This window comes from Pinus tabuliformis, chromosome J (assembly GCF_031772625.1).
Source record: "Pinus tabuliformis cultivar Carrire ecotype Pingquan chromosome J, CPIR1, whole genome shotgun sequence".
Lineage (NCBI taxonomy): Eukaryota > Viridiplantae > Streptophyta > Pinopsida > Pinales > Pinaceae > Pinus > Pinus tabuliformis.
The window spans coordinates 1,495,511,443-1,495,525,822 of record NC_142295.1 but is presented as its reverse complement, the minus strand read 5'-3'; the positions used below and the strand labels follow the sequence as shown (position 1 = coordinate 1,495,525,822).

The 14,380-nt window shown below is 39.8% G+C and overlaps 1 pseudogene; it reads left to right on the top strand.

The window, feature by feature from the left end:
- Nucleotides 1-13,572: 13,572 nt before the first annotated feature.
- LOC149233086 (ubiquitin-conjugating enzyme E2 7 pseudogene) lies at nucleotides 13,573-14,076 on the top strand (annotated as a pseudogene).
- Nucleotides 14,077-14,380: the final 304 nt, after the last annotated feature.

Here is a 14,380-nt window from a genome sequence, read left to right as displayed (position 1 = left end):
TGCAAGTTCCCAAATTCAGTATGATAATAGAGCAGATATTTCTTATCCCCCTAATGCTTTAGGAACACATCATCTAAGGCCTCAATGTCTGCTATAAACCTAGGGGTTAATTCTCTGAACCATTTTCTAACCTGTCCATCTAGGCTTTGGACAAAAACCCTCATCCACACATCATCTTCATTAATATCTAGATTATCAACATAACTATAAAAGGACTCAAGGTGTTCTTCAGCTGTCACTCCCTCTGTACCAGTGAACTTAGGCATGTATTTCTGATACTCTCCTGTAGGCATGGCATTCAAAGGAACAGGCAGAACCAGGGGTCTATACCTAGCAGCTATGATCCTTTTCATTTTGGTGGGTGCCTGTGGGCCTGCCATGACTGGGGTAGATGGAGGGGTACTGGTCGTTTGGATGACAGAAGGTTGAGAACTGAATGACAGGGCAGAAGGGCACCGATGGATTGAAAGGGAGGTTTTCTTTGGACTCAGATCCAAAGGGGAAACTTATGGAACAAGGAGCTTTATGAATCTTTGAGGGTATTTCTTCACTGACAATGCTAGGCTCTATATCTTCAAAATGAACATGCTCAATTACAAGCCTTTCTTGCAGAGATACATAAGATTGTTTAGGCTTACCTGATCCTGATGCTCCTTTTTGAATGATCTTTTTATGCTTAACAATCTTCTCAGGGTCAGGCACTGGGTTAGCTGGTGATTTCTGAGGATTTCTCCGAGTATGCCTCACAAACTGAGCCAGAACTGTAATGTGGAGTCGCCAAAAGGTTGGTCCTCCAATAGAGTCGCCAGATAGATGATTACAACCAAAAATATGTCCAGACTTTGTCTATCATCAAAGCTGGATCTGTGTCGTTCTCCCAGGGAAGCTGAGCTTCAATCTCCTCTCCCCGGCAACAGCGCTAATTATGTTAGGATTCCAAGAAACTCTCCTAAGTTGTAGCTCGGAGATGCCTAGTAACATATAAATTCAACTATTGTTGCAATGAATGAATGGAAGGAATGCTGCTTGTCTAAGCCAGATAACCCTTCTACTTTGTTCCACTCCAGACATGCGTGAACACCCATAGACTACAAGGCTTTAGACCACCAACTACTCACAGTTTAGAGATTGGGTGAATATGGAGAATATTGACCACAATAGCAAATGCACAAGACCATGTGATTTCCGGCTACAACCAGTAAAGAAGTCTGCAAATCTAATCTACTAATGCAAAGACAGGATGACAACTCTCCTGCATTAGATAGAAAGAAACCTGGACCACCTATTCAATGATGCTTACAAGATTTTAACACAGAGATAGGATGACAACTATCTAATGCTAAACATCAAGAGCTTATGAACACAACATATCAGGCACAACTTAGAATAGGGGAAAATGGAAAGGGAGCAGTTAACAACAAAAGAAGCTTGTATTAGCTGAAATGAAGACGAGACGCTGCAAGTGTCAAAATATCTACAGTCTCCAGAAGTTGAACCTTACATCAAAATGCCAACCATCCACCCTTTATTACATCCTTCTTCTGGGTCTTTATAGATTTACATTACAAGGGCACTTGGCCATTTTAGGTATGGAAGGGTCATAATTGACCACCGACCGCATTTAACTACCTGATGGAGTCTTTGATCATGCTTGCTTGCTTCAGTGGATGAATCCGATCTGCTCAGGTGCTGTGCTGTCCTCTTAGGCAGTTGGAGTGCTCGTACCAGTGAAGCTCCATAACTGATAAATGCAATCACAAAGTCGTGCTCGTCCTTTTTCCCCTTTGGCCATGCCTTTTGTTAAATATGGTGGTTGGGGAATGACTATGACTGGTACTGGCTAAACTGATCATTTCCTTCTTCGAGCAACATAGTGGTCGAGGATGTGGAGTTCATGGGCGAGTGAACAAGTTGGATGAGCGGAAAGGATGGCTGTCAGATCGAGGAAACGGATGGCAGAGATGGCTCGACGGAGGCTATAGGCCAAGGTGAGAGCGGGATGAATGAGGGCTGTTGGATCTTTGGCAGACAGATCGAACAGTGATCGGGCGGTGGAGCTGCGCGGTCGTTTAATGAGGGCGAGTGGTTTAGATGGGCGGTAATGGTTTTTATTGCACTGCTTTCGGGCGTAAAGCGGTAAAAGCCGGAAGTCACGCGATTCCACTCGACGATCAACACGTAGCGGCGGATGAGAGAGAAAAACTGCTCTCATCGCGCACTAACGTTCGATCGAGTTGTGGGTGTGAGGAAAGTGAATGCTGTCAGATCTTCATGGAAATGATCGGATGGCGGAGGAATGATCGTGAAGGTTGCTTTATCGGGCGCGACGGGAGCCGTTAGATCGGCGAGAGAAGATCAACGACGGGAAACGATGAAGGGTTTTAGCTAGCACGTGGGGGTGTATGGCAGGGTTTTATGAGGGTTTGGGCTTTGCGCTTGCGGCTAAAGCTAAAAGGGGTTATTTTGCAGGGTTTAGAGGAAAAACAAAGGGAACGGAGGTGAAGGAGGATAGGCAGGATGGAGGAAAAAGGGGAAAATGACCGCTATGAGTTCCTTTGAAGATGCCATCGCACAGACTAGATTTTCCTCTGACCTTGGAAAATCAACGTTGCATAGCGGAGCTAACAGTACCACCCCACCTCAAATATTTTTTCAATCAATCAATAAATAAATAAAGCAGGCATAAAAAAGGTAAGCAGGTGAGCCAAGAAGATGCCTCCCTCAATGCACTTCATGGGTAAGGGTCCGAAACAAATGGAAGATTTTGTAAGGCTTCAACCTTCTAGTCGTACTAGAAGGGTATGTATGTCATTTATTTCTTCTTCCACAAACTGAAACTTAGTTACCATTTTATTGACTAGATTTTCAATTCGTCGAAGACTCTTAGTTGCTTGCCTGCCTTGAGGGATGGAATGGGAATGGCGGCGTCCATGCATGTGTCATAGGTAAAGAGGTCCATCAAATTCTATGGATAAGATCCTTGCATATTCCTAGCTGATGGGTGGAAGTAACATTGGTAACAAGGCTCTAAGGGTGGCAAAGACTCAACTCGAGTAATCGTGTATGCAATCTCATAGTCAAACGACTTATCAGGCAGTGAGTGATGCTATACGGCCTTCTATGTAAGGTATTTGGGTTACGAGATAGGTCAGAGCAAGGACTACTATTTTTGCACCAACACGGGTGCCACCTGTAGCATCGATGCCACCTCCACCACTACTACAGTAGCAACAAGGTCCAGACATACCTCAGGATCTGAATGAATGAGTTCAAGTTTTCTATCTGCTATGGAATGTGAATCATGAAAATATTGTTTGTTATGCTTTCCTAGAAGACAAGCATCACATTGCTTAAGTTTCCTAGGAATTGTAGGCAACCCAGTAACACCACTTTCTTCCTCATACGAAGGTTGTCATAATTCAAGTGTCCAAATCTAGCATGCCATAAAAGAATTGATGGAAATGTACCTTCATCATAATGAGAACTATATGAGAAGTTTTGTGCATGAGCAGAGGTACCTTGCAACTTCATAAGTATTTCTTCTTCTATCTCCGTCATAACAAGTGAGTGGTCAGATGGTTTTTTGACCTCAACCTTTCCATCAAACATATGAATGGAGTGTCCTTGTTAGCGGATGTGGACCAAGGACAACAAGTTTCTCATCAACTCCAGGAGGTATAAAACATCATGTAGACGAAAGTTTGGAAGACCTAGCAATTTGAGCCTGATGGTGCCAAGCCCTGATGGCTTGAGTTTTGATTTTTTTTGCTAAGTATACTACTCCATCAATATTGTTCGTAAATTCTTCAAAAAAATCTCTTCTAAAAGTCATGTGGAAAGTTTCCCCTGAATCAAGCAACTAATCATTTTTCTAAGAATCAAGTGAAGCATTAAACAAGTCTTTAGTTACTCCAATATTACAATGTTCCATAACATAATGAGCAGATTTAGGTGCTTTACCTTTCTCTTTGTCATGGGTTTTACCTTTGGCTTCATTTCTTTCTTGCTTAATTATGTGCCAAGGTAATTTACATGTGGATGCATAATGTCCATCTCTATTGCAACGTATGCAATGAAGATCAAACTTTTCTCCTTCAAAGTGTTTGCCCCCCCAACCTCTAAAATTTCTTCTTCCTCTACCTCTTCGGCCAACTCTTCCTCTAAAAGAATCTTGAGCATGACTCTTCTCTATATGTGCAAGACATACAACTTATTTAGAAGACTAAGGAGTTGTCTTCTTCCCAAAATCCTTCTCTCTCTCAGCAAACTTCTTCTCAAGGGATTCAAAGGTAATATCCTTGAGGTTTCCACCTACTTGTAATGACTCAAGATAATTTGAATACGTGGGATATAGTGACTTGACATAAGCTATAAGAGGAATGTCTATTTGAACATCAGTGGTTTTGATATCATTCACAATAGATCTTACTTCTGATGCTAAAGTAAGAGGATCATCATTTTTCAATTCAAGACTGAATAATTTAATAATGAATTGCACAACTTTAAGTTTAGAGTGTGAGTCATAGAGTTCCTTCAAATTCTGTAAGGCTTCAAAAGAATTTGAAAATGGTGAAATATGGCGACTCACCTCTTCATTTACAAATGCTACAACCAAGGCATAGGCCTTGTTGTTCTTGTTTTCCCAAATGGAGATCTCCTTATCTGAGGTGGGCTTTGCAGGTTTGTCATCTCCTTCTCCACACAAACTCCTTTCCATGACTCATTGAAAATGAGAGTGCGTTTTATCTTCCACGACCATGCAGGATGGTTCTCTTTGCCAAAGAGAACTAATCCAACAATAGATATCATTGAGTGCATTTAAATTTGTATACTGCAAAAAAATGTACTTCTAGTGGCAAAAAATGTAGCTTTGGTGGCAAAAATGCAATATGATATTTATGGGACAAAGGTAATATTTGGGGCAGTTGTTATAAAGGGGAGGTTGTATGTGGGGAGGGTATTATATGGCGGAGGGGATATACGGGGAGGGTGTTATATGGGGGAGGAGGTTCAACGTATACCAAGGAGGCGGTATTATACAAGTGGGACTGGTGTGATATTGCAACAGTTATCAACGTATGGGGGAAGTATTAACTGGTGGGGAGAGCGGTAATAAAGTATGCGTTTAACGGAGTTGGATTTTAAAATAGTGGAAAATTGTGGTATGGTAAAGTGTTCAACAAAGTTTAACATGGTCAAGTAGTGTTCAATGGAGTTTAACATAGTCGAGCATATTAGCGGTATGTATGTCAGCAATAAGTAATATGAGTAGCATTATATGAACGGTATGGATGATACCAACAACAACAGTATGGAAGGAGGCAACGATATTATATGAATGGGAGTGCTATGGAGTGGACCAGAGTGGTGGTGTGGCAGCGTTTAAAAAGGATGGGAGTTCCATTGTGCAATGGGGAGAGGGACCAGTGGGAATCAGCTGAAGTGAATATACACACAATGAATATACCATATAGTTCACAATAGTAACCAGGAGTTGGGATGCTAGAAGCGTTATAACAAGAGATAAAATGCTTGAAATATTCTGCGTGAGGTAGCTTCCAAACATCTATGAGCCTTAATCGCCCTTCCTCTTCAATGATAGATTCGATTCGTTGGTACAACCAAGGAAACCAATCCTCAAAAACTACGTCTCCATAGTTAGGAAGTTCTTTATCATTGTCGAGACTATGATTGGATTCCAAGTTTCCTCCATGTTGTGCAAGGTGTTCTTATAAAATTTCAAAGAATGTTATAATGAGGGCTTATTCCAGAAGGAAACGAAGGAAATTTCGTGGCAACTCTCTTGCATCAGATTTGAAACTAGAGCAAAGGTTAAGTAGTGGGAGAACTGTATAAAAACACACACATTAAAAACAAAAATCGGTGGTGTGGAAGCGCATATGACAACAAATTATAAAAAAACACAGAGGACAAAGAGCATAAGAATGAAGAATGTGGCAAACTACAGAAACGGGGAAGACTGCAGAAATGGCAGAAGGGAGTTACAAGGGCAGAATAGCTAAAAATGAAGCTGTCTCTAATACCATGTTAGGCCGTGAGGTAACTCCACAATGTGAATTGTGATTTTGAATTAATATTGCTCATGGATATATACATGGAGGGAGGGACTCTTGGGATTCACCTCCCAGTGTCTCTTCTTAATCCTATTCTCCTTGTTTTCTATTTACACTATTTTACATATATTCACCTAATCCCAATGATTAGGTGTCAACATCTGATACACATTGTTATACGCAAAATCCACCAGTGGAAGATACTCTTCCCACTTTCATTGTTGATGCATAACATACATTCTCAACATGTCCTCCAAAATCCTGTTGACCCTCTCTGTTTGTCCATTTGTCTGCGAATGATAAGTTGTACTAGAGGCCAATTATATACCCAAACTTGCAAATAAATCCTTCCAAAACCTACAAGTCAACTCGGCATCTCTGTCTAACATAATATTCTTTGGAACACCACGTAACCTCCTATATCTCTGATGAAGACCTGTGCTACCTCACTAGTTGAATAAGTAGACTTAACCGCTATGAAGTGAGCTACCTTTGTCAACTTGTCAACCACAACCATGATGGAATCATGTTGTTTAGATGTCCTCGGAAAACCTATAATGAAATCCATGGAAATGACCTCCCATTTCCACTATGGAATCAGAATCGGTTGCAATAATCCACCTAGATGATTACACTCTACTTTTACCTGTTAACAATCCAAGCACCTAGCCACAAACTCAACTACCTCCTTCTTCAAATTCGGCCAATAGTAGAATTTATTCACAACTGTTAGAGACTTATAATATCCCAGATGACCTGAGTATGCCTTAACATGAAGTTATTTCAAGATAAGCTTCTTGAGCTCGCTATTGTCTGGCACATAGATATTGTTCCTAAATTTGACCAAACTATCTGCCATGAGATGATAGTCCACATCTTGTTCACCTGTACCCTATTGTTGTAACATGTGCTTAAGTTGCTGGTACATGCCATCCTGTTGTCCTGCTTGTAGGATCCAATCATGTAAATCTTCCCCATAAGAATTCATAATTGCTATGTGATTCACATGTATTCTTCTGCTAAGAGCATCTGCAACCTTGTTCTCTTTTCCTTTAATGTACCTGATCTTGAATTCAAACTCACTAATCGTGGTCAACCATTTAGCTTGCCTGACATTCAAATTAGGTTGGTCAAATAAATATCTCAACCCACTATGATCACTCATCAACACAAACCTCCTTCCAAGAAGATAGTGTCTCCACATCTTCAATGCATGGACAATCATTTCCAACTCAAGGTCATGAGTCACATAGTTTTTCTCGTGCTCATTCAGTTTCCTTGATTTGTAGCATACCACCTGTCCCTCCTGCGTTAGGACTCCACCAAGTCCTCTCTTACAAGCATCTGTACATACCACAAACTCTTTATCTGGATTTGTAATCTTTAGAACTGGAGAATTTGTCAACAACTCCTTCAACTACTCAAAACTCACTGCACATTCCTCTGTCCATTCAAATTTCTTTCCTTTCCTCTACAATGATGTAATAGGATAGGAAATCCATGAGAATTTCCTAATGGACCTCCTGTGGTAACATGCTACCCCATGAATGATCTGACTTCATCCACATTTCTAGGAGTTGCCCATTCCATGATAGCTTTTATCTTTTATGGATCCACTGGTATGCCTTCCTTGGAAAGAACATGCCCCAAGTAATGTACCTTTGTCTAAAAGCGAATGCATTTTCTAAGCATGGCATACAATTGATGCTCTCTTAGCAATCTCAATATTGTTTCTAAGTTTTGGACATGCTCTTCCTCATTCTTAGAATATATCAATATATCATCAATTAATATAATCACAAACTTGTCAATATAAGGATGCAACACACTATTCATCAAACACATGAAAGTAGTTAAAGCATTAGTCAAACCAAAAGGAATTACAACAAATTCATAATGCCCATACCTGGTCTGGAAAGCATTCTTGTAGATGTCCTCATCCTTGATGTGTACTTAATGATAACCTTATCTCAAATCAATCTTCGAGAACACCGCTGCTCCCTTCAACTGATCAAACAAGTCATTGATCATCGACAAAGGGTACATGTTCTTGATTGTCACCTTGTTCAGCTGCCTGTAATCAATACATAACCTGAGAATACCATCCTTCTTCTTCACAAACAACATTAATGCACCCTAAGGCAACACACTTGGCCTTATGTATCCCTTGTCAAACATTTCCTTCAGCCGTAACTTTAGTTCCACTAGCTCTTGAGTGCTCATCTTGTAAGGTGCCTTTGATGTTGGTGTTGCCCTTGGCACCAACTCAATATAAAAGTCTACTTCCATGTGAGGAGAAAACTCTGAAATCTCTACCGGGAATACATCCTAAAACTGCTACAAGATCAGGTACCTCTTCAAGACTTCTGCATCCTCAACATCCTTACCTTTATCACTTAAAATATGTACTGCAAATAATACGCACCCTTTCTTGTGACTACGATTTTCCTACATAACTGTAACCATTCTAACTGATGTTGCCTTCTTCTTAACCTCTAATATTATTTATTCTCCATTGTCATCCAAATACTCAATAGCCTTTTCATAACAATCCACCTTAGTCCTGTTAAGATACAACGAATGCATATGCAGAAGCATATTGAATAATCCCAACAAAAGTACATTCAGATGCAATGATGTAGGCATACCATTCAACTCAAATGCACAAGCTCTTACCCAATGATGAACTCTCTTCTTAGTACATGTAGCCAACTGCACTAACCAAGACTTCACACACATTTCTTTTCTCAAACCACACTTATCCACCAGGTCAAGGTTAACATAGCTATAATTTGATACAAGGTCAATCAAAATAGAAACAACTTGATCAAAAAGCCTATCTCCCATCTCGATAATAGATGTTTGGTGGTTTTCCTTCCTGTTATCCAATGTTGCATAGATCCGAGGAATGCTATGCCCAACATCCCCAACTGTTTGCACCTCCCGTGCACTGTAGATCTGAGGCCTACCACCTTGGTACGATGAAAAATCCTTCTTGAGATGCTCCTTGTCACATATCCAACACTACAATTGTCCCCTACTAACGCCTCTATTCTACTGCTCTCCAGGTTGCGACGCATGTTCCTTCTCAACTGCATTAAACTTCTTGTAAGGAACAACATTCTCTTTATCACCTGCATCCTGCAATCTTGTTCACTTTGGTGGCCATTTACCTTTAGTCTTGTCATTCCCTTTCCAACCTTTCTTAGATTTAGTCTTACGCTTTGATTGTTCATAACAATTTTTCAACTTCCCAATGACTTCTTCCAGTGACCGAGGCTCATCATACTCAATTTGATCCTTGAATGGTAATGGTAATCCACTGACAAATCTCTGAAATTTGGTTTTCTCATCATTAAGATACAGTACATACCTCATTAACTCCATGAACTTAGTCATATACTCCTCATTTTTCATCGATCCCATCTTCAGCTCATAAAACTCCTCAGCTTTATTGTCATTGTACCTTTCTGAAAAGTACTTCTTCCTTAAAAGTCTCTTGAATTCATGCCAACTTAACTCCTCTGCCTTGATGTCTCTGACATGCTTCACATCTTCCCACCAATTTTTTGCTTTCCCTTTAAGACTGAAAATAACTATCTTGGCCTTCATGTTCTCAGTGTAATCATGCAACTCAAATAATTTCTTCATCCCAAGCAACCATGCCTCTGCATATTCTAATTTCTTCAATTCTCCATAAAATGTAGGTGGCTTGGCTTTCTTTAACTCATCCGGCAAATATCCCCTGTCATTCCTCCTGTAAGAATGATCGCGATGATGACCATGATACCTGTCTGAACCAGAGCTAGAGTAGAACCCATTTCAACTGCCTCTCATGTCAGGTGTATCCAAGAACCTGCCATCTTTGACCATGTCATCTTTATCCAACCTGCGCCCGCCATGAGACCTACTTCCATATGCCCCATTAGTCCTATGCTCCTGTCCATAACTGATTTTTGGTTGTCCATGTCTCTGCAAGTCTGACAATCTCTGAAGGATGATTGCGTTGACCTCTGCTTGTTTCTCTTGTGCCCTAGCAAGCCTTTCCTATGATTGATTAATTTTGTCATTTACTGCTTTGCAACTTCTAATTTATGCTTTCAAGCTTCTCAAAGTTTATTGTATGTCAGGAGAGTACCCATCACCATGTTTCTCATATGATCCGTAGGGAGAGTCTCGTGAACTATAATCCAACATTTTTCTTGTCATCTTTGATCTTTTACTTCTTGAAAGCATATCATGTCAAATAAACCAAAATATAAACATACTCAACATACCTCAACGAAGTTCAGGGGAGGCTATCTCGTCTACAAGATCAACCAGATTAGCATGATACATGTATAATCATAACAATATATCAACCTCATGCATGACAACACCAACTTCATACCATGACCTCATGCACAACAACCATGACCATAAAAATGCATGCATAAAAAACACATAGACACTAACATGCATACCAAATGCATATACAACCAACATGCATGCATGACAAACACATTCCACCATCCAATCCAAGTGTTGAACCATGCTCTCATACCACTCAATGGCATGAGATGTCACCCAAAGAGAATGGAACTTGCTACCATACCACTCTATAACCACCTCCTCCCACACTTACCCAAGTTCACTAGTCCATCGGGGTAAATATATGACAAATAGTTACTATTATATGACTCAACCTCCTAGGTACAGTTAAGGAAGTGGAATCGACAACTTAAACTTTACTGAACCCCAAAAGTTAGACAATCACCCCAAGTGCACAAACCTTGAGTTAACATACCTTTTCACTAAATTGGACTCACAGTCACTTGCACAACAAGGCAAGAAAATGACTATAAGCCTCTAGTCCCATGGATAACCGTGCCTCCCAGTGACTGCGGTCTACTTTACCCAGTTTTGTGCATGCAACCCTAAGATCTAAGCCACTTTTTTAGGGCTAGGATCTAGACCTCTGCCCAGAACTTGATATAACTTTCCAGAATGATGGATGACACCAGGAAAAATCCTCTAACACAAAACTTAATCAAGGAATTGACCTAATCAGGCCTAACCATGACAGTAATTTCGTTAAACACATCGAGAACATGTAATCTATGGGTCATGAATGCATATCCAAACATAGGGGTTTGATACTTATCTAAGAATCATCAAGAAGGTATAATGCCCTTTCATAATAGCTTCAATAACATCTATTAGGTCATGCATTCAATAACCAATAATTTACCAATAAAAACATGATAAGAGCCATAACTAGAATTTGTCATAAAACCATGCTAATAACCAACATATAACCAGAATAATAACAATGATAAAATAACCATCAAAGCCAAATGATAACAAGTACAAATACTCATGAAATACAAGAGGAAAGTGAGTTCTTATTAACATATGCAAATCCAACGAAGTTAGGGACTTCCATGTACCACCCGACCATAGATTGGGCTAAACCAAATCCTTCTTTCAACCAATCACCCTTGTGCCATATTCCAACCATGGATGTGGGACTCACAACAAAACAACTAGGGCTTCCTTAGGCTTTACTGTATATCCCACCATTATCGATCAAGGGATTTCTAGGCCATAAGAAAGCACCTACACAACCAGGCCTTACCATAATTCCTCCATTACCGTTCAAGGGATTCCTAGGCCCAAACAAAGAAACATATACTACCAGGCTTTACCGCATTCCCTCTAAAACCAGTCAAGGGATCACTAGGCCCTAAACAAGCATGGATGCCTCCAGATTTCCTCTCCAATACCTTGAGGAATTTTCTTGTCTCCACCCTTAGGCTTTACCATATCCTGTCATTACCAGTAAAAGGATTCCCAGGCCCTTGGGAATTTTCCTGAGACCACCTCACCTGCTTCCAAAACCATTCGGAAATCCAAAGCTCAACCAAATGAAAGAACCCCATCATACCATGGCTATCCAAAAATGACAAGGCAAATCTGAAACCACTATCACACCTGGAAAAACCCATGCCAATGACAACAAGAGAACCAAATACACACATGCATGTACCATGCATGCCAAAACTAACAAGGAAATCATACATGCAATTCAATACTTGCAAGTAATCTTGTTGTAGCCGCCTGATACAACTCTTTGTTTCTTGACCCTTGCTTTCATTTGCTTTCTTGTCCTTCCTTTGCCTTCCTTTCACCAATGATAGAGTGCTCCAAGGATGCTCGGAGTGTGCAAGAGTATGAGAGAGAGAGAATAGAGAGAGAGCTACAAAACTGAACTAACAAAAAGGTTGTGAACTAATCCTTAGAAGACTTTTTATCAACGAAGAGTCTATTTTCTTCAATTTCCTCTATTTTCCCTTCATTTTCCTCCTCACTTGCAACCTGTGACTTCTCACCTTCCTTTTCTCCTATTTTCCATTATTTTCATAAATAAATGCCAATTAGTGCCTCTTTGCCAATTTCCTTAGCCATAATAAGCCAAATGAACACCCACATAGGATTTTTTCCCAACATTCAACTTGGAATACGTGTCCCATGACCTTGGTTTTATTTTGCCTTTATTAACTTTATTACATGGATTTTTAACCTCGGTTGTTAGAATGTAACATCTTTGTGAATAATAATGAAATTCATGTGTCCTAGGGTGGCAGTTCAATTGGTGATTGAAGTAATGTTAAATTTGTGAAAACTGAGAGATTCAAGGTTCAAATACCATCAGTTCTAACCCAGTTTACGGAGAGGAGGACAAGTCATAGACCCCTAGATTTTTACTAGTAGTTACGTGCTAAGCGGGTTGTTAGGTTCCTCTGGGATACAAAAAAATTTGAAATTCACGCTTATCTTCCATATCTAGCTACTCATTCCAACAGTGATATCAGAGCATGCCAGGTTTGGGGGTTTTCCTGGGCCTGTCAGCTTTACACTCTACCATGACCTCTAAAATTCACATGTTTGTCGCTCTAAGACTCTGCCATTCCTTGACACCTAGGATTGCAATTCTTAATATCCTTAGCCAAATTCGAGATGCATTTTCTACCAATCCATTTTGTAAGCTCTTTGCATTCCTTGTCTACTCAGACCTGCTCCTAAGATTTTTTCTTTGTCATTCTATGACCTCCTGGGGGCTGAGGTAATGCATGATTACTTGCCATCTATGTCTCTCATTGGAACTTGTATATGAATTATACCTATCTATTACTCTCCTTGTGCACAAGCTATGCAATGCTAGAGTATTTAGCTAAGATAATTCTATTATCTTCCCTTCACTTCAGTTTTCATGTTTTGTTCATGATAAAAATAATATAGAGGACCAAAAGAGATAATTGAGGGACTGAAAGAGCTTAGGTTTGTCAATTGGAGGTGCCCCCAAGAAAAAATTTCATACCAACAGTCGAGTCTCTGTGCTTTTTTAGCGATTTCTCCTCTGTTTTGTTAGGACATAGATATTGCTCCCCTGAAGAAAAGATATTTTTTTCGGGTGAATTCAAGGATTTAGAGGATAGAAAAGGGTCAAATGTCCAAAATGGGAGATTGCCAAGCAAATCTTCTGCTGAGAAGACAATTAAAAGAATTGTCGAGGCATCTGATGGATGGTTTCTCAACTGGACTTGTAGATCACTCTAATGTTTTTGAATGAAATGTGGCAGTTATTGGACCTCTAGATATAATCTATGAATGTGCTTATTATAACATGATCACGAATTTTCCGTCTAACTACCCAAATAGTTCATCAACAATCAAGTTTACATCAGAAATGTGGCATCCAAATGTTTATCCATATGGAGATGTTTTCATTTATGTCCTTCACTCGCCTGGTGATGATAAAAATGGCTATGGATTGGCAAGTGAACGGTGGATGCCTGTCCACACGATTGAAACCATTCCCTTGAGCACCATATCAATGCTTTATAGTCTAATTGATGAATTGTTTGCCAACATTGATGCAATGAAGGAATGGTGGGAGCATAGAGATGGATTCGAGAAGAAGGTCAGTCACATTGTTGGGAAATCACACGAAATGTTATGATACTTCATAATTATCCTAGAAATTTTAACTACATTTTTTGTAATGCTGGCAAGTTAAATTTCTTCATCATGTTTCCATATCTAGTGAAATCTATGTGATGTCTGTTTTTAATAGCATGAACGAAACATGGAAAGTCCTCTATGTATTTGTGCAGTTTGCTGCATCAAATATGATGAATTTAATGAACATACAATATTGAAAATGTTTGCACAATGACTGTGGTGTTAATTTCTCATAGCATCAGATGTACTCTAAGTCTCAGATTTTGCATCGAGGTTTGGGCACATGTATTCCAAAGAACCCA